The sequence below is a fragment of the Lutra lutra genome, chromosome 16, assembly GCF_902655055.1.
Source record: "Lutra lutra chromosome 16, mLutLut1.2, whole genome shotgun sequence".
NCBI classification, from domain to species: Eukaryota; Metazoa; Chordata; class Mammalia; order Carnivora; family Mustelidae; genus Lutra; species Lutra lutra.
In genome coordinates this window covers 13,450,820-13,468,340 of record NC_062293.1, presented here as the reverse complement: position 1 = coordinate 13,468,340, position 17,521 = coordinate 13,450,820, and the positions used below count along the sequence as shown (strand labels likewise).

General features: G+C 41.4%; 1 protein-coding gene across 1 annotated transcript in view; it reads left to right on the top strand.

The window, feature by feature from the left end:
- Nucleotides 1–17,521, top strand: part of HELZ (helicase with zinc finger) — a 169,419-nt gene that overhangs the window by 10,900 nt on the left and 140,998 nt on the right.

Sequence of the window (17,521 nt, the reverse complement as noted above, 5' to 3'; positions counted from 1 at the left end):
CAGAGGGAGCACAAGGGATGGGGAGGAGCAGAGGGAGTTGGGGAAGCAGACTTCTGGCTAAGCGCAGAGCCCCACATGGGGCCACCTGAGCCAAAGACAGACGTTTAACTGACTGAGCCACCCAGGCGCCCCTTAGTTAAAATTTTTTATTATGGAACCTTTCAACGGTTCCACACGAAGTGGAAAAAGAGTATAATCAGTCCCGCTGTACCCATTGCCCGACTTCAACAGTTGTTCGTGTTATGTCATCTGTTTCTTCCCTCCCCATCAGTTACTTTATTTTATTTTTTTTTTAAGATTTTATTTATTTATTTGACAGACAGAGATCACAAGCAGGCAGAGAGGCAGGCAGAGAGAGAGAGAGGAGGAAGCAGGCTCCCTGCGGAGCAGAGAGCCTGATGTGGGGCTCGATCCCAGGACCCTGGGATCATGACCTGAGCCAAAGGCAGAGGCTTTAACCCACTGAGCCACCCAGGCGCCCCCCATCAGTTACTTTAAAGTAAATGGGAAGATGAAGCTTGTTGGTGACCTTGAACTTGGTGCATTTGCAGGTAGGGAGAATTTGAATAGTTTCGTAGGGTATGTTTTGAGCTACGCGGGTATGGTCTAGAGGGAAATGAAGTAGGATTAACTTCCAGAATTCTGTTCTGCCTCAGATTTTGTGTTTTTGGGCAAATCACTTAAGTCTTTTGACTCTTGGTTTGTCTGTGATATGGAGATAAATGATATCAGCTTTGCAGAATCACTTGAGATAAGGTAGGTGTAAAAAAATTCCCAAAATACTCTATGAACTCTAAACTTTGAAGCTAAACTGATGCAGGTTTTAGTTGTCAGTAATAACAAAAAGGTAGTGCTGTTTAACTTTGGGATTCTCTGTTGCTGGCATAAAATTTATCTCATTCAACAAATTTTTATTTTTCAGCACATACTTATGTCAGGAACCTGGGGCTTCAACAGGATGAATATGAGCTCATATTCCCATGGAATGAGCTCCCATGGAGCTCATATTCTAGATTTGTGAGCTAATGCTTTTTTTTTTTTTAAGATTTTATTTATTTATTTGACAGAGAGAGACACAGCAAGAGTGGGAGAGGGAGAAGCAGGCTCCCCGCTGAGCAGGGAGTCCTATTCGGGGCTCTATCCCAGGGGTCTGGGATCATGACCTGAGCCGTAGGCAGATGCTCAGTGACTGAGCCATCCAGGCGTCCTGTGAGCTAATGCTTTTATTATAGTGGGCCAGGCACTGTTCTGAGTACTTTTTTTTTTTTTAAAGATGTCACTTTTTTTTTTTTTTAAAGATTTTATTTATTTGACAGAGAGAGAGAGATCACAAGTAGGCAGAGAGGCAGGCAGAGAGAGAGAGAGAGGGAAGCAGGCTCCCTGCTGAGCAGAGAGTCCGATGCGGGGCTCGATCCCAGGACCCTGAGATCATGACCTGAGCCGAAGGCAGAGGCTTTAATCACTGAGCCACCCAGGCGCCCCAGTTGTAGTCTTTCATAGGAAAATATTTTTCCTCCTAACTTATCATAGGCTTGATATTATCACTTTTCTTGGTTTCTTTGGATACAAATGACTGACTCAATGGAAAGAAGTTATTTTTCTGCTGACACTTGGGCAGAATCCCTTCTTCAGTGAATCCCCTTCTTAGAATTCTCTTTTGCCTTTTCCTCCACTTCCCCTCCCTTATCCCTGAAAATTCTCTTCTCTGATCCGTCCTCTCCGTTATTCCCAGTTCTCACTCACCACTGTGCTGTCCTTACTAGTCTCATCAGCTCCCCTGTCCTGAGAGAGTCTCTGCTTTTTGCCTTTGCCTTCTCCTCCCTAGCCTGCCTCTAGCCAACTGCTCTAGACTTGGACCCATGTTTTGGCTTTTCTGAATTTATTTAGTGGGACTAATTTTCCACCTTTGGATTTGGCTCTGAGCTCTCAGTTCTTCAGTGGTGGGGCATACTGGGAAATGGGCAGTAAGGAGTCCTTAAGTTTGCATCTGGATTAGGATATGGGCCTCAGTGCTTATAAGGAGGGTATCAAGACTTGTGTGTTTGTTTTCTGTAGAAATTTTGGCTATATAGGCATAAAATTACCATGTTAGCCATACAGGTCAGTGGCCGGAGGTACATTCACGTTGTTGTGGGACTGTCCCCACCATCCGTCTCCAAAACTCTTTCATTGCCCCAAACTGAAACTCTGTACCCATTAAACAGCAACTCTCCATTTCCCTCTCCTTCAAGCCCCTGGCAAACCAGCATTCTACTTTATCTCGCAAATTTGGGTATTCTAGGTCCCTCATGTAAGTACAGTCAGACATTGTTCTTTTGTGTCTGCCTCTTCACTTAGCATAATGTCTTCAAGGTTCACCTATATTGTAGCATATGTCAGCATTTCCTTGCTTTCTGAGGCTAAATAATATGCCATTTTATGTAAACGGCACATTTTTAATCCATTCTTTTTTTTTTTTTTTTAAAGATTTTATTTATTTATTTGAGAGAGAGGGCATGAGCAGGGGAGAGGGAGAAGCAGTCTCCCTGCTGAGCAGGGAATCCCACCCTGGCTCAATCCCAGGACCCTGGGATCAGGACCTGAGCTGAAGGCAGAAGCTTAATGGACTGAGCCACCCAGGCGCTCCTCCATTCATTTGTTAATTGACACTTGGGTTGCTTCCACCTTTTGGCGGATGTGAATAATGCTGCTATGAACATGGATATGCAAGTATTTGTTTGAGTCCCTGCTTTTAGTTCTTTTGGGAATTAACCCAGAAGTGGAATTGCTGGGTCCTGTGGTAATTCTGTTTTTAATTTGTTGAGGAATCACCATACTGTTTTCCATAGTAGTAGCATCATTTTATGTGCCACTAGCAATGTGTTTCTCCACATCCTCACCAACACTTGTTATTTTCTGGGCTTTTTCTTTTTTTCTTTTTTTTTTTTTTTTTTAAGATTTTATTTATTTATTTGACAGACAGAGATCACAAGTAGGCAGAGAGGCAGGCAGAGAGAGAGAGAGAGGAAGGGAAGCAGGCTCCCTGCTGAGCAGAGAGCCCGATGCGATGCGGGGCTCTGGGGCTCGATCCCAGGACACTGGGATCATGACCCGAGCCAAAGGCAGCGGCTTTAACCCACTGAGCCACCCGGGCGCCCCTGGGCTTTTTCTTTTTGAGAGAGAGAGAGTGCATGTGCGAGTGAGATGGGGGCAGGGGTGGGGGTAGAGGGGTAGAGGGAGAGAGAATCTCAAGCAGGCTCCACACCCAGAGTCCACCTTGGAGTTGATCTCACACCCTGAGATCATTTCCTGAGCTGAAACCAATAGTTGGATGCTTAACTGACCTAACCACCCAGGTGCCCCTGGATTAGTTTGGGTTTCAAATCACTTTTTTTAAGTTAAAGAAAACCATTAGTTTAATTTATTTTATGGAAATGTTTATGCGTATAGGAAAGTTGAAAGACAAGTATAGTCAACACTCAGTTGTTAGCATTTGCCATAATTTACTTTCTCTCAATAGAGTTTTTTTTTTTTTTTCCCCCCAGAGCCAGTTGAAAGTTAGTGGCAGACATGTTGGATGGTCCTTCATTCATATGGGGTTGAATTGTGCAGCTCCATTTATACGTGGAGTGTTTACAGTAGAGTAAACGTATTCTCTGTCCCTTCTTCTTCTTCCTTCTTTTTTTTTTTTTTTTAAAGACTTTATTTATTTATTTCACAGACAGAGATCACAAGTAGGCAGAGAAAGAGGAAGGGAGAGACGGGAAAGCAGGCTCCCCGCTGAGCAGAGAGCCCGATGATCACGACCTGAGCCAAAGGCAGAGGCTTTAACCCACTGAGCCACCCAGGCTCCCCCTTCTTCTTCTTTTTTTAAAAAGATTTATTTATTTAAGTAATCTCTACACCCAACATAGAGCTTGAGATCAAGACTTGCATGCTCTACTTGACTGAGCCAGCCAGTTGTCCCCTCTTGTGATTCTATTTTTTTTTTTTAAAGATTTTATTTATTTATTTGACAGAGAGAGATACACAGCGGGGGAGTGGGAGAGGGAGAAGCAGGCTTTCCCCCTGAGCAGGGAACCTGATGTGGGGCTTCATCCCAGGACCCTGGGATCATGATCTGAGCCAAAGGTAGCTGCCTAACGGCTGAGCCACCCAGGCGCCCCTCTTGTGATTCTTTTATTTATTTTTTTATTTTTGAAAAGATTTTATTTATTTATTTATTTGGCAAAGAGAGAGAGAGAGAGTGTGTACACAAGCAGGCAGAGAGGCAGGCAGAGGTGGAGAGAGAAGCAGACTCCCTGCCAAGCAAGGAGCCTGATGTGGGACTTGATCCTACGACCCTGGGATCATGACCTGAGCCGAAGGCAGCGGCTTAACTGACTGAGCCACCCAGGCGCCCCACTTGTGATTCTTTTAATAATATTCTCTTTTCTCTAGTTTACTTAATTCTAAGAGTACACTATATAACATACAAAGTATGGATTAATTGACTGTTAGCAGTAAGACTTCTGGTCAGCAGTAGGTTATTAGTAGTTAGGTTTTTGGGGAGTCAGAGTTATACACAGATTTTTGACTTCATGGGGGTCAGCAACCTGAGGGTCAACTGTATCTCTTAAGTATGAGGACATTTTTCTTCATAAACATAATATCATTATCACACCTAAGAATTCAGTAATACTAACGGTTATACTATCAGATATCAAGTTTATAGATGTTTTCCCATTTGTCCCCCAAATGTATTTTATTTCTTTAGGTTACTATGTCTCTTTAGTTTTTTTTTTTTTTAAATTTTATTTATTTATTTGAGAGAGCATGTGAGAGCTGGGGGAGGGGCAGAGAGAGAGAGAGAGAGAAACCCAAGCAGAGCTTGGAGCCTGTTGGAGGGGATGATCCCAGGACCCTGAGATCATGACCTGAGCTGAAACCAAGAGTGAGACACTTAACTGACCATGCCAGCCAGGCACTCGTTTAGTTTTTTAAAAATCTAGAATAGTTACCCCTCCCCTTTTTGTTTTTCACAACAGTGAAGCATGGTACAGTGTTGGTGACATAGTGGTCAGCTTAGCTGCCTCCATGACAGTGAAGCGTGTTGCTTGTTGAAAAATGCAGCTGAATAGAAAAATCCATAATGCACCAGAGATACCCACTTCATTAATTTTTTACTTTATTGTTATTATTATTTTAAGATTTTATTTATTGGGGCACCTGAATGGCTCAGTGGGTTAAAGCCTCTGCCTTCTGCTCAGGTCATGATCTCAGGGTCCTGGGATAGAGCCTGCATCAGGCTCTCTGCTTGGTGGGGAGCCTGCTTCCCCCCCTCTCTCTGCCTACTTGTGATTTCTCTCTGTCAAATAAATAAATAAAGTCTTTAAAAAAAACAAGATTTTATTTATTAATTTGACAGAGAGAGACACAGTGACAGAGGGAACACAAGCAAGGGGAATAGGAGAGGGAGAAGCAAGCTTCCTGCCGAGCAGAGAGCCCGATGTGGAGCTTGATCCCAGGGTCATGGGACCATGACCCGAACCGAAGGCAGACGCTTAACGACTGAGACCCAGGTGCCCTCACTTAACTAATTTTTAAAATAAACTTTAAATTTTGGAATAATTTTAGATTGACAGCAAAGTTGTAAATGTAGGCCAGAGTTCTCATGTACTCTACCCAGTTTTTCCCATTGTTTTTTTTTAATTGTTTTTTTAGTTTATACTTGAGTGGAGATTGCTGCTTATCTAAAATCAAGGTAAATATTCTAATTCACAGTCACTGTTCCTGTTGTTTCTCTTTTGCAAGTCAAAATTTTCCTAAGAGGTAGTTCTCCCATTGTTAATATCTTATATTTCTATGGTACATTCGTCAAATCTAAGAAACCTTCATTGGAACATTAGTGTTAATTAATAACCAGATTTTATTTGGATTTTCCTAGAGTTTTTCCACTAAAACCCTTTTTCTGTTCAAAGATCTATCCAGGATCCATGTCGAACATAGTTTTCATGTTTCCTGGGCTATGACCGTTTTTCAGAGTTTCATTGTTGAAGAGTCCTGGTCTTTCCTTCTTTCTCCTCTCTCTCCCTCCCACCTTCCTCCCTTCTCCTTCCCTCCCTTCATTCCTTTCTTCTTTCTTTCTTTCTTTCTTTTTTTTTTTTTTTGAAGATTTATTTATTTGAGAGAGAGCGAGCACCAGGGGTGGGGGAGAGGAGAGGAAGAAAAAGAATCCCTAGCCAGCTCCACGCTGGGCACAGAGCCCTTCGAGGGGCTCCATCTCAGGACTCAGGTCAGGACCTGAGCCAAAGCCAAGAGTCCAACACTTAACTGACTGCGCCACCCAGGCCTTGGTTGGGCATTTCATAGAGGGTTGCAGAGTTTGGGTTTGTCTGATAGTTTTCCTCCTGGTTAGACTGGAGTTAAGGGTTTTGGGAAAGAAGGTAGTCACTTTTGATATATTGTGTCATATCTGGGCTTTTTCTTTTCTTTTCTTTTTAAAGATTTTATTTATTTATTTGACAGACGGAGATCACAAGTAGGCAGAGGCAGGCAGAGAGAGAGGGAGGGAAGCAGGCTCCCCGCTGAGCAGAGAGCCTGATGCGGGGCTCGATCCCAGGACCCTGGGACCATGACCTGAGCCGAAGGCAGAGGCTTAACCCACTGAGCCACCCAGGCGCCCCGGCTTTTTTTTTTCTTTTTAAAGATTTTCTTTATTTGAGAGAGAGAGAGAATAAGAGCGAGCGAGCACGAGGCAGGGAGGTCAGAGGGAGAAGTGGCTCCCTGCTCGGCTGGATACCGGGACTGGATGCCGGGACTCCAGGATCATGACCTGAGTGGAAGGCAGTCGCTCAAGCAACTGAGCCAACCAGGCGCCCCATATCTTGGCTTTTTATATAACCTATTCAATACATGTTTTATAAAATGGGATTATATGCTGTATTATTTTATAATCTCCTTTTTTTTTTTTTTTTACTTACCAAAACTTTTTTTCTTAGATATGGGAGTAGGAAACTCTGTACTGAGTTTCAATCATCGACTTGAAAATGCAGTTTTAGAACATAGACTGTTGGTAAATTAGAGACAGCTTTTAAGAAGGATGATGGTGGTGGTGGTGGTGGTGGTGGTATCATTTTGTTTTAATTATGCAGTTGGCTTTTTTTAAATTGATTTATGTTTTGTTTAAAAAGCTCAACTGTTTGGGATTATGATGTGTTTACAAGTCTCCACAGGTAATCTAAAAGGGAAAATAAAGAAATACAAAGAATAGAAAATGTTTTTAGTAAAATTTTCTTGGTAAGCAGAGAACTTTTCTCGAAAGTCAGTCTTTTGATTTGATTGCTTCATAAATATGGGATTTAAAATATATGCATTTTTATTGATTAGTAAGCATGTTAGATGATTTGGGAGGAGGCTCAAACTTTTTAAGAAATAATTTGGAATTATTGAAAGAAGTCTGTCTCCAGAATTGCTGGTAGTTCTGAAATATGGGTCAGGAGTGCCCTGGGTGACTCAGTTAGTTAAGCGACTGCCATTAGCTTAGGTCACAGTCCCGGAGTCCTGGGATCGAGCCCCGCATTGGGCTCTGTGCTCAGCGGGTAGCCTGCTTCTCCCTGCTCCTGTCCTCTCTTCCTCTCTATCGCTTTCTTGCTCTCTCCAATAAATAAATTAAATCTTTTTTTTTTTTTTTAGATTTTATTTATTTATTTGACAGACAGCGATCACAAGTAGGCAGAGAGAGAGGCAGACGGAGAGGAGGAAGCAGGCTCCCCGCTGAGCAGAGAGCCCGATGCGGGGCTCGATCCCAGGATTCTGGGATCATGACGCAAGCTGAAGGCAGAGGCTTTAACCCACTGAGCCACCCAAATGCCCCAATAAATTAAATCTTAAAAAAAAAAATATGGGTCAGGAAAAGTCAAACTAATAGATGGGAAAAAACCCCTCAAATTTAGCTGTTGATACAACTTTTAAAATTTAGTTTTTTGGGGGGCGCCTGGGTGGCTCAGTGGGTTAAAGCCTCTGCCTTCAGCTCGGGTCATGGTCCCGGTGTCCTGGGATTGGACCCCGCATCCGGCTTTCTGCTCAGCGGGGAGCCTGCTTCCTCCTCTCTCTCTCTGCCTGCCTCTCTGCCTACTTGTGATCTCTGTCAAATAAATAAAAAAAATCTTAAAAAAAAGATTTTATTTATTTTTTTGTTTTTATCATTTTAGTTACTAAGACAGATGGTAGAAGGTCCATTAGGATGTTTCTTTTACGTATTTAAAACATTTTGCTTTGCTATATTGAATTCCATGCATTCTGGAATTTAGGAAAATTTACCTCTTCATGAAAGAGATTACTCAAAATGGAATACGATTGATAATCTTAGTTTCTAGTTTTCTTCTCAATAGGCTTAGTCTCCCTTCTAATGCTTCTTGCATACTCAGAGATTTTATGAGTTTTAGAGAAAAATGCAAGTCTGGGTGAATATTAAATACAGTACAATGAATAAAACTTTCTTTACTTTGCAGAATATTTTGCTTATGTATCCCATAGAACCATGGCAGATTCCAGTTTTGGATAAAAACAGATAAATTTAAAGATAATATAACATTCCTCTTTATGACTTGGAATTCTAATGAGTACTGAATTTGGTACAGGACAGTTCAGTTCTTGGAATGCTTGGCATTCAGGTTATTTTAGGCCATCTCTTTGGGAAATTCAATTAAAGCATTTATTGAATGGCTTTAGTGAATTGAATGGTTGTCTTGGGGATATCAATGATATAAAATATGACCCTATTTATAAGATGGTTGTGTGGGCAGCCAAAGCATCTTATATATTTAATTCAAAATAATAGATGATTAAGAGGCGAAATCCTTCTATAAGAAGTAGTGCTGGTTTAGGAGGGAGAACATTTTAGAGAAGTTAAGTCTGGGAGCATTCATTTAAAGCCGAGTAGGAGTTAGGTTCAGAGAGAGAGGGAAAGGACATTCAGGCGGTGGGAAGGGGCACTGTCAGAGACTCAGAAGCTTGACTGTCCTTCAGGCATGGTGAGAAAATTAGGCTCTAGCCAGGCCGTGGGTGGCCTGGAGGTCTAGTAGTGAGCATGGACACTAATTTATCAGCATTTCAGAACCACCGTGCCACCCCTGGAGTAATGGTTCCGAACTTTTTGTTCCCCAAGGAAGCATAACGCACTTCTGCTGGCGTCACTGTCTCCCCACAGCTGGGCTGCTGGGTCTGGAGAAGGGGAGATGCTCTCATATGCTTTCCTCAATCCAAGGGGCTAGGTCATATGGGTTATTTTAATAATGTATCAATCTGGCTTTTCTTCTCTTGTCACAATACATTTACTTTCCAGTAGAGTCTTGTTTTCAGAGTAATAGAGTTTCTCCTGGGAAAATAACAATGCATGAGGCAGATTAAAGGCAAATTATTGACTTCGTAAAAAAAAGTGAATCTCTAATTTTTTCCTAGCAGTTTTTCCTTTGTTTAAATTTTTGTTCTGTAAGAAAAAAAATTTTTTTTTTGTTTTGTTAGTCGTGTAAAGAAACGTATTTTATTGTATGCATCTTTCAAGTTTTCCTATGGTTTTATTGCTCATATAGCTTAATAAATTAAGGCCAACTTGGAGTCTAATCGAGACCTGATTGTATGGCTGTTTGTGATTTCTGTCAGAGTAGATAGATAGTGATGATGTTCAGCACAGCTCATCAGTCTTCTCAGATCTCGACAGATCTTGACAAATGCAGTCCGATTCATTCTACCCAAGTTACCTATGAGGAAGATATATTTTTTTGTTTCCCATTTGATGGGAACAAATGTATAAGACAGAGATACAGAAATCCTCTTCAGTTGAGATTGAAGAAATTTTATTTACTACTATTTCCTGCTGTTTGCTCACAGTTGATTTTTCTTCTTTGAAGTCTGTTTGTAATCAAATAAGCTTTAGCTCTTTTGAAGTAAAAGAGGAACATAACTACATTAACAAGAAAAGTTAATTTAAGGAAGATAACTGATTTTTTTTTTTTTTTTCAGTAAAGCACATTTCATGACTTGATTTCATGGTCGGATGGTTATACTCATACAGTTACAGAACAAAGTCCACAGTGGGGAAAGAATGATGCTTTTAAAAATCACTTTCCTTTTTATCATCTGTTACTGAAAATGTCTTAATCCAGGCCTGTCTCCCTACCACCTTTGTGGTGCACTGTTGATTTCATTTTTCTTCCATTATTTACTTTTGGTCCTGGACAAAGTACCTGGCGATAACGGAATTCTTCATAAGTATCCTATTTGGTGTCAAGTGAGCTCAATGAGTGCTCCGTTTGGAGACTTTCTTTCTGAGCCTCCGTTTTTGCCTCTGAAACATACATGGATGGAAAGGGAAATGTGTGTAGGTTTTCCATTTATTAACAACACTATCCTTCCGTATCTGTTTCTTTACAGTTTTTAAAAAACATGTTAATTGTGACATTGCGATTCATATTTTAAAAGTAATTTTAAAATTTTACTTTTAAATCATCATACTGTAAAAGTGGCTTTTTTCTTTTGGTAAGAAAATTTTTTCAATTTAATACATGTCTAGTTTGTGCAGCTATCCCCACAGTCTGGATATACCCTATTATCATCCCAAAAAACTCCCTCATGCTCTCCTTGTGTAATTATCCATCCCCATCCCATAACCCCTGCAACCACTGACCTTTTTCCAGCCCTATAGTTTTGGCTTTTTGAAAATATAATACAAATGGAATCAAACAGTATTAAACTTTTGAGACTGGGCTCTTTTACTCTGTCTTTCAGATTCATCTAAGGTATTATATATATTACAAACTTATTCTTTTTTTTATTGCTGAGTAGTTTTCTATCGTCACTCATTAAGGGACATTTAGATTGTTTCCAGTTTTTAGCAGTTATGAAGGGAGCTACTATAAACATCTGTGTACAGATTTTTGTGTGAACATAGCGTTTTCATTTCTCCAGGGTAGCTGTCTGTGGGGAGAGGGGATTGCTGGGTCATATAGTGAGTATATGTTTAACTTTTTAAGAAACTGCCAATCCTTTTTCTGGAGTGGCTGTACCATTTTATATTCCCACTAGCAGGGTATGAGAGTTCTGGTATTCCACATCACTGATTATATCAATATTTGGAATGTAGTCATTCTTATAGGTATCTAGTAGTAGTGCCTAATCATGGTTTTTTTTTTTTTTTTTTTTTTTTTTTTTTTTTTTAAAGATTTTATTTATTTATTTGATAGAGAGAAATCACAAGTAGGCAGAGAGGCAGGCAGAGAGAGAGGAGGAAGCAGGCTCCCTGCTGAGCAGAGAGCCCGATGTGGGGCTCGAACCCAGGACCTGGGATCATGACCTGAGCCGAAGGCAGCGGCTTTAACCCACTGAGCCACCCAGGCGCCCCCCTAATCATGGTTTTAATTTGCATTTCTCTGGTGACAAAAGCCATTGAACATCTTTTCATGTGCTAATTTGCCATCATCATATTTTTGTGGAGTGCGTGTGGAAATTTTTTATCCAGCTTTTAATTTGGTTATTTTCCTATTATTGAGTTTTGAGAATTCTATGTCTGGATACAAATCCTTTTCCAGATATGTGATTTGCAAAAAATTTTCTCAGTCTTTAGCTTTCTCTTCATTCCTTTAACGTGGGCTTTTAGAGGACAGAAATGTTTAATTTTGATTAGGTCTAATTTATCATTTTTTTTCCTTTTTTTTTTTGGATTGTACTAAGAGTGATAGATTTTAAAACAAGTTTCTTTCCTATAAAGGTAGTGAAAACTAATTTAGTGTTAGGAATGGTCTCATAAAGTTGACTTTGTGGAAGGTGCAAATGTTATCATTTTACGGAAAGGTGGTGTTAATTAAAATACTCTGTAGTCTTAGGGACATCTGTGACTTTTGCTTAACCAAAAGAGTTGATTGGCTTAGATTTGGGAGGATTTTCCTACTTTCTTTTCAATGGTAATGATACTTTTATGATGCAGAACTATGTAGGAAATCAGTCATTAAGACTGTGAAGATATTTTACATTCACATTTAATATTTTTGGAAGTGCCTGGGTTTGAGTTTCCACTCTTGAAAAGCATGGGAACCTCCATTGTGGGTTCAGAGTCAGTGTCCTGGCTAAAAGCATGAACTGGGTCATACTGTCTGAATTTGAATCCTGCCTCTGTTGTTTACGGTATAACTGTGGGTAAGTAACTTTTCTGTGCTTCAGTTTCCTTCTCTGTAAATGAGATTGGAAAAATAATAATATCTACCTTGTAAGGTCATTATGGGGATTAAATTAGATTATGTAGCTCATTTTCAACAACATCCATCACACAGTAAGCGTTCAGTAAATGGTTCTTATTATTGCCAAAGTAGCTTTATGGTGAAGTCATTTAAACACGTTTTAGAATTATATTTTCACCAGGCAGAATAACCAAATATCACACCTTTTTTTCCTCTTTACACTTACTGTTATTAGTAATCAATAACTGTGGCCAGTGCTATTAGCAATCATGTGTGTAGATACTGTTTTATGAGACAATTACCAGCTCCTTCTGTCTTTCACTTCCTGTAAAGTACTAATTAGATGTACACATACATCAGTTAGTTCCAACTGCCTGAAGCATCAACCTGAACTGTCTTAAACTAGAAAGAAATTTCTTGGCTCACCTAACTGCAAAGTTCAGGCATAGCTAGAAGGAGTCAGGCTCAAGTAATTAATCAGGACCCAGTTTCTCCCCATGAATCAACTCTGCCTTTTTCTGTGTAAACTTCAGTTGTAGGCACTATATGGAAGAAAAATGGCTGCAGCATATTCATCCCCTGGAGCCTCAGATTTTAGGTTCAGCAGGAAAGAACACTTGTCTCTTTCCCAGAAGCCTTAGCAAAAGTCTCATGTCTCATTGGTTCTGATGGGGTCACATGTCTTACCCTGAGCCAATCTTGGTGTTTGGGGCTGTGAGGCTTGGATTGGCCAGTCATGGTCACATGACAGCCTTAGCTTCCTTGGTGCAGTCAACTCTTCAGGAGCCGCATGGATGACAGTAGGGGAGAGGTGAATTCTCAGAGGGAGAGTACAGGCTCCTATTACCAGGAAGAGGAATGGGTGCTGGGTGGCCAAACAACTAATGATATTAGTCTCTTTTATAGGTCAGCAGCGGATTGCAGGAGTTCATGGATTTGGATTGGAACCTTGGTTTCTGATTCCCGCTTTCTTGCCTGTGAAGTTACATACTCTCAAGCCCATGTTCCCCACAGGGGTCAGAGTTTGTAGAAAATTAGTGTTTTATGTTCTTTTTATGCAACTTGAATGTTTTCCTTTTTTAAGATTTTATTTATTTATTTGACAGAGATCACAAGTCGGCAGAGAGGGGAAGCAGGCTCCCTGCTGAGCAGAGAGCCTGATGTGGGGCCTGATCCCAGGACCCTGAGGTCACGACCAGGCAGAGGCTTAACCCACTGAGCTACCCAGGTGCCCCGCAACTTGAATGTTTTTAACAGGAAGAGAAGAATCAAGGCTGGTAGAGGGTAGCTCTCACAATAGGCAGATGTGGTGCTTCTTCCTGTATTGATGTGATTCATGGGACTCAGCTCCTTTTCCCTGGACCTCCCTGTCCCCATGGGAGAGGTTCTCCTAGAGCCAGCTTGGTCAGTGTCTGCACTTGGATAAGGCCGTTCTGGCCAGGCAGCAGATCGTGTGCTATTGATGAGGCTGTGTCTGTATCCCAGACAAGAGGGTCTGTCCCCCACAGTGAGGTGTAGCTGGGTGCTGGCCTCCTTTAGGAGAAGTAGTTCCAAATCTCTTCATACTTATTTTCTATAGTCCATTTTAGCATTGTCTGTGACATTGTCTCACTTTGACTGGCAGTTTTTATTTTATGTTTGAGAAAGCACTTCATCTTTAGCAGCATGTGTAGCAAGGTCATGCTGTTTTCTGAAAAACCAGAGGAAACAGTTGAATAAGACCTGCTTCGTCCTGATCCACTCTACAGCCAAGTACCTCTAGGAGGTTCAGGAAGGACTTAGGCAGAAACTAATGATCAGGACCTGATTAATGAAGGTATTTGTGGTAGAAACTTTCACATCCTCTTCTGAGGTTGGCAATTGAACCTAATGAATCAGATGTTAACTCTTTAAGTCATTGAGCCACAAAACTTCTGCCTCTAATCTCTACTTACATGTTAATGTTACTGAGATTTCCCTGGTGAAAATGTTTGGTGGCTAATGTTGGTAGGAGTCTTTGTGATCTCCCTTTGTAGTCCCTTTTAGGGGTTATCTCGTCTAAATCAGTGACATACAAACTAACTTACTTCTCCAAAGGCTGTTCTTCCATAGTCATTATCAGTTTATTGAGATGGATAAAAGGGATGAAAATAATACCTCTGTTAACAGTAAGTAAAGTAGTTACGTAGAGTGCTGTTTTGTTTTCTATAAATACATTATTGTATGTTGAGATCAGTGCAGTGATTCTACTTTATTTAAATTGAAAACTGGAATTTTATTTTATTTATTTAATTTAAAAAAAGATTATTTATTTGTTTATTTCACAGACAGGGATCACAAGTAGGCAGAGAGGCAGGCAGAGAGAGAAGAAGGGAAGCAGGCTCCCTGCTGAGCAGAGAGCCCCATGTGGGGCTCGATCCCAGGACCCTGGGATCATGACCTGAGCCGAAGGCAGAGGCTTTAACCCACTGAGCCACCCAGGCGCCCCGAAAACTTGGAATTTTAGGGAAATAACAATAGCTGGCACTTAACTGAGCACATACTGTGCCAGCTATTCTTATAAGTGTTCTATACGTATTATTTTACCTAATCCTGCACTAACCATAGCAGGTAGGCATCAGTTGTTTTGCCATGTTAGAGGTAAGTTGAGATACAGGAGGTTAAGTCACTTGCCCCAGGCCATGCAGCTGATGAGTGTCTGAGTGACAGAGTGACAGGACTGATGGTGAGTGAGGGGGTTGGTTAGCGACGGGGGCTGGTGGGTTTTGAATGCAAATCCTCTGGCTCAGCCTGTGCTCTGGATCACTGTGCTGCATTCTTTTCCTAAGAAAGATCTTTTTACTTCTTTTTGTAGTATTTTCTAGATGTGGGCTGAGAGTTTTATAGGAAGGATTTGCTCATTCTGGGGCCTCTGCCCCAGAACGATAACTGTGGTTTATCTATTTATTGTTGCTCTTTTCTGACAAGCAGACACTATATGCTTGTTTGTGTCAGTAGTTCTCAATCAGGAATGATTTTACTCCCCAGGGGACATTTGCTCCTGTCTGGAGACCCTTTTAGTTGTCATAAGGTGGAAGATACTAGTGGCATCTAGTGGGCAGAGGCCAGAGATGCCATTACACATCTTAACAAAGCACAAGGCGGTCTCCAGAAACAAAGAACTATTCGGGCCATAGTGTCAGTAGCATTAACTGAGGTCTGTATAGTAAGTTAGTGGTTATCTTGTCATGCCATTCTTATGCTTAAGGGGCAAAGTCACTGTAGTAATATAGAAATCATTATTTTTGGTTTTTGTTTGGTAATTGATTTTATCCAAATTAATGCATGCTTGTATAAGGGGCATGAATACCAACTATATCCTACATATTTCAGCTCCTCTAAGTCAAACTGGGTCTTGTGGTCCATTGAAGGAGGCCTGAGGTAGTTGAAAGGGAGGCAGTGTAGAGACTGAGGACACAGTACTTTAAATATCTATTGGATTATTTATTTATTTAAAGATTTAATTATTTATCTTAGAGAGAGAGGAGGAGAGGGAGAGAGGGAATCCTCAAGCAGATTCCCTGCTGAGTATAGAGCCGGACTTGGGGCTTGATTTCATGATGCTGAGATCATGACCTGAGCTGAAATCAAGAGTTGGACACTCAACCGACCAAGCCACCCGGGCGACCTTATTTGTTGGATTATCTTGTGTAATTCACAACAAATACGGGTGGTTTTTTTTTTTTTTTTTTTTTTTTTTGTGGTTCTTGGTAAAAGTTAGTTTGTTAAATGTAAACATTTAAAATATCCTGTAATTTTTAAACCATGCTTTGGTATTTTTTTACTTAAAATTTCAAATGGAGCAAAGTAGAGAATATTGTATCCCATGTGCATACCAGCCATTTTAACAAATGTTAACAGAGGCTGAAGTCCTTTTTGACTCTTTCTTGGTCCATTCCTCGGAAATTTCTACATTTTTTGACATACAGGTATCTCGAAGTTGAAGGGGCCCGGACCTCTGTGATGTCTGTCCCCCTGCCTCACTCGCTGCACCACTGTGTTTTGGGGACCCATCGGCAGGTGTCTCCCCTTGGCTTTCGCTGCTGCGCTGAGGCAGCATGTGGCCGAGGAACAGCTGGGAGAGCGTGGGGCCAGTGGTCATCAAAGCCGGAGAGGCCAGCTGGGCAGGAGCATACACGTGTGGGCTGGAGAGAGACAAGCGGGACAGAGAAGTCCCTGGGGCCACTTGGTAAGGTGGAAGGTGGGGAGGAGCAGGAGAGCGAGTAAGGGGGGAGCAGGCAAGAACAGCAATCTCCATGCTCCACGGAGCTGGCGGCGAGAGGTCAGCAAGACTCACCCTTGGAAACAGTATCGTGATTGTCAGGTCACAGGATTTTAGGTCTTGTCTGCCTGGCTTTTGTGCTCTTTTGTGCTCTTGGCGTGCATGTGGTCCAGCCAGGGAGAGGTTGCACTTGAACCCTCAGTCTGTCTTCCTTGGACTGCCTCCTAGTGATCCCTTATTCATGGCAGTGCCTGCTCGTTCTTCACATGACTTCTATACGAGAGAGTCCTTCCTTCCTTAATTATTTTTATTTTTATTTTTAAAGATTTATTTAGTTGAGGGGGTAGCCAGAGAGAGAGAGGGAGGGAATGAGCCTTAAGCAGGCTCTGCACTCAGTGCGGAGCCTGACACGGGGCTTGATCTCACGACCCTGAAATTACAAGCTGAGTCGAAACCAAGAGCTGGGCACTTAACTGTGCCACCCAGGCGCCCCAGATTCTTTCCTTATTTAAAAATCTGTCATGCCCCATCGCCTGTGGAATAAAGCTCTCACTTCTTGTGGCACGAGGTCATTCATCTCTCCTCTTCCTCTTTCCCTGACGCAGCTGGAGTTTAAATCACATAGTTTCTTCTCTAGTCATTTCACTCGAACTCTTCTCTCTGAAAAGCCCACATACACTTTTCCTATCATCTCTGTGTGGTGAACTTCTGTTCACCTTTTGAGGCCAGCTCATGCTTTTCGGCAGATGGAATAAGTCTTTCTTGTAATTGTTCATTTGTGCTTTGCTGCTCTTGCTAGAATCACAGTTTCTTGAAAGCAGTGATGCCATACTCCCATCCCTGACTTCAGTGCTCTGAGCACGGGGCTTGGCCTCAGGAAATCCTTGTTGAATTGAATTAATCAGCAGTTCAAACTTGGACTTTAGCCATTTTTTTATGTTGGTGGGGAAAATCCTGCTTGGTAGAGATTTTGATGCTCTGCAGTCACAGTCACAGAATTACAAGACTGAAATCGGGAGGTTTGGATTATGAAACATTTCTGTGCCTTCTGGCTAAAAAAAAAAAAAAAAAAAAAGCCTTCATGGTTTGT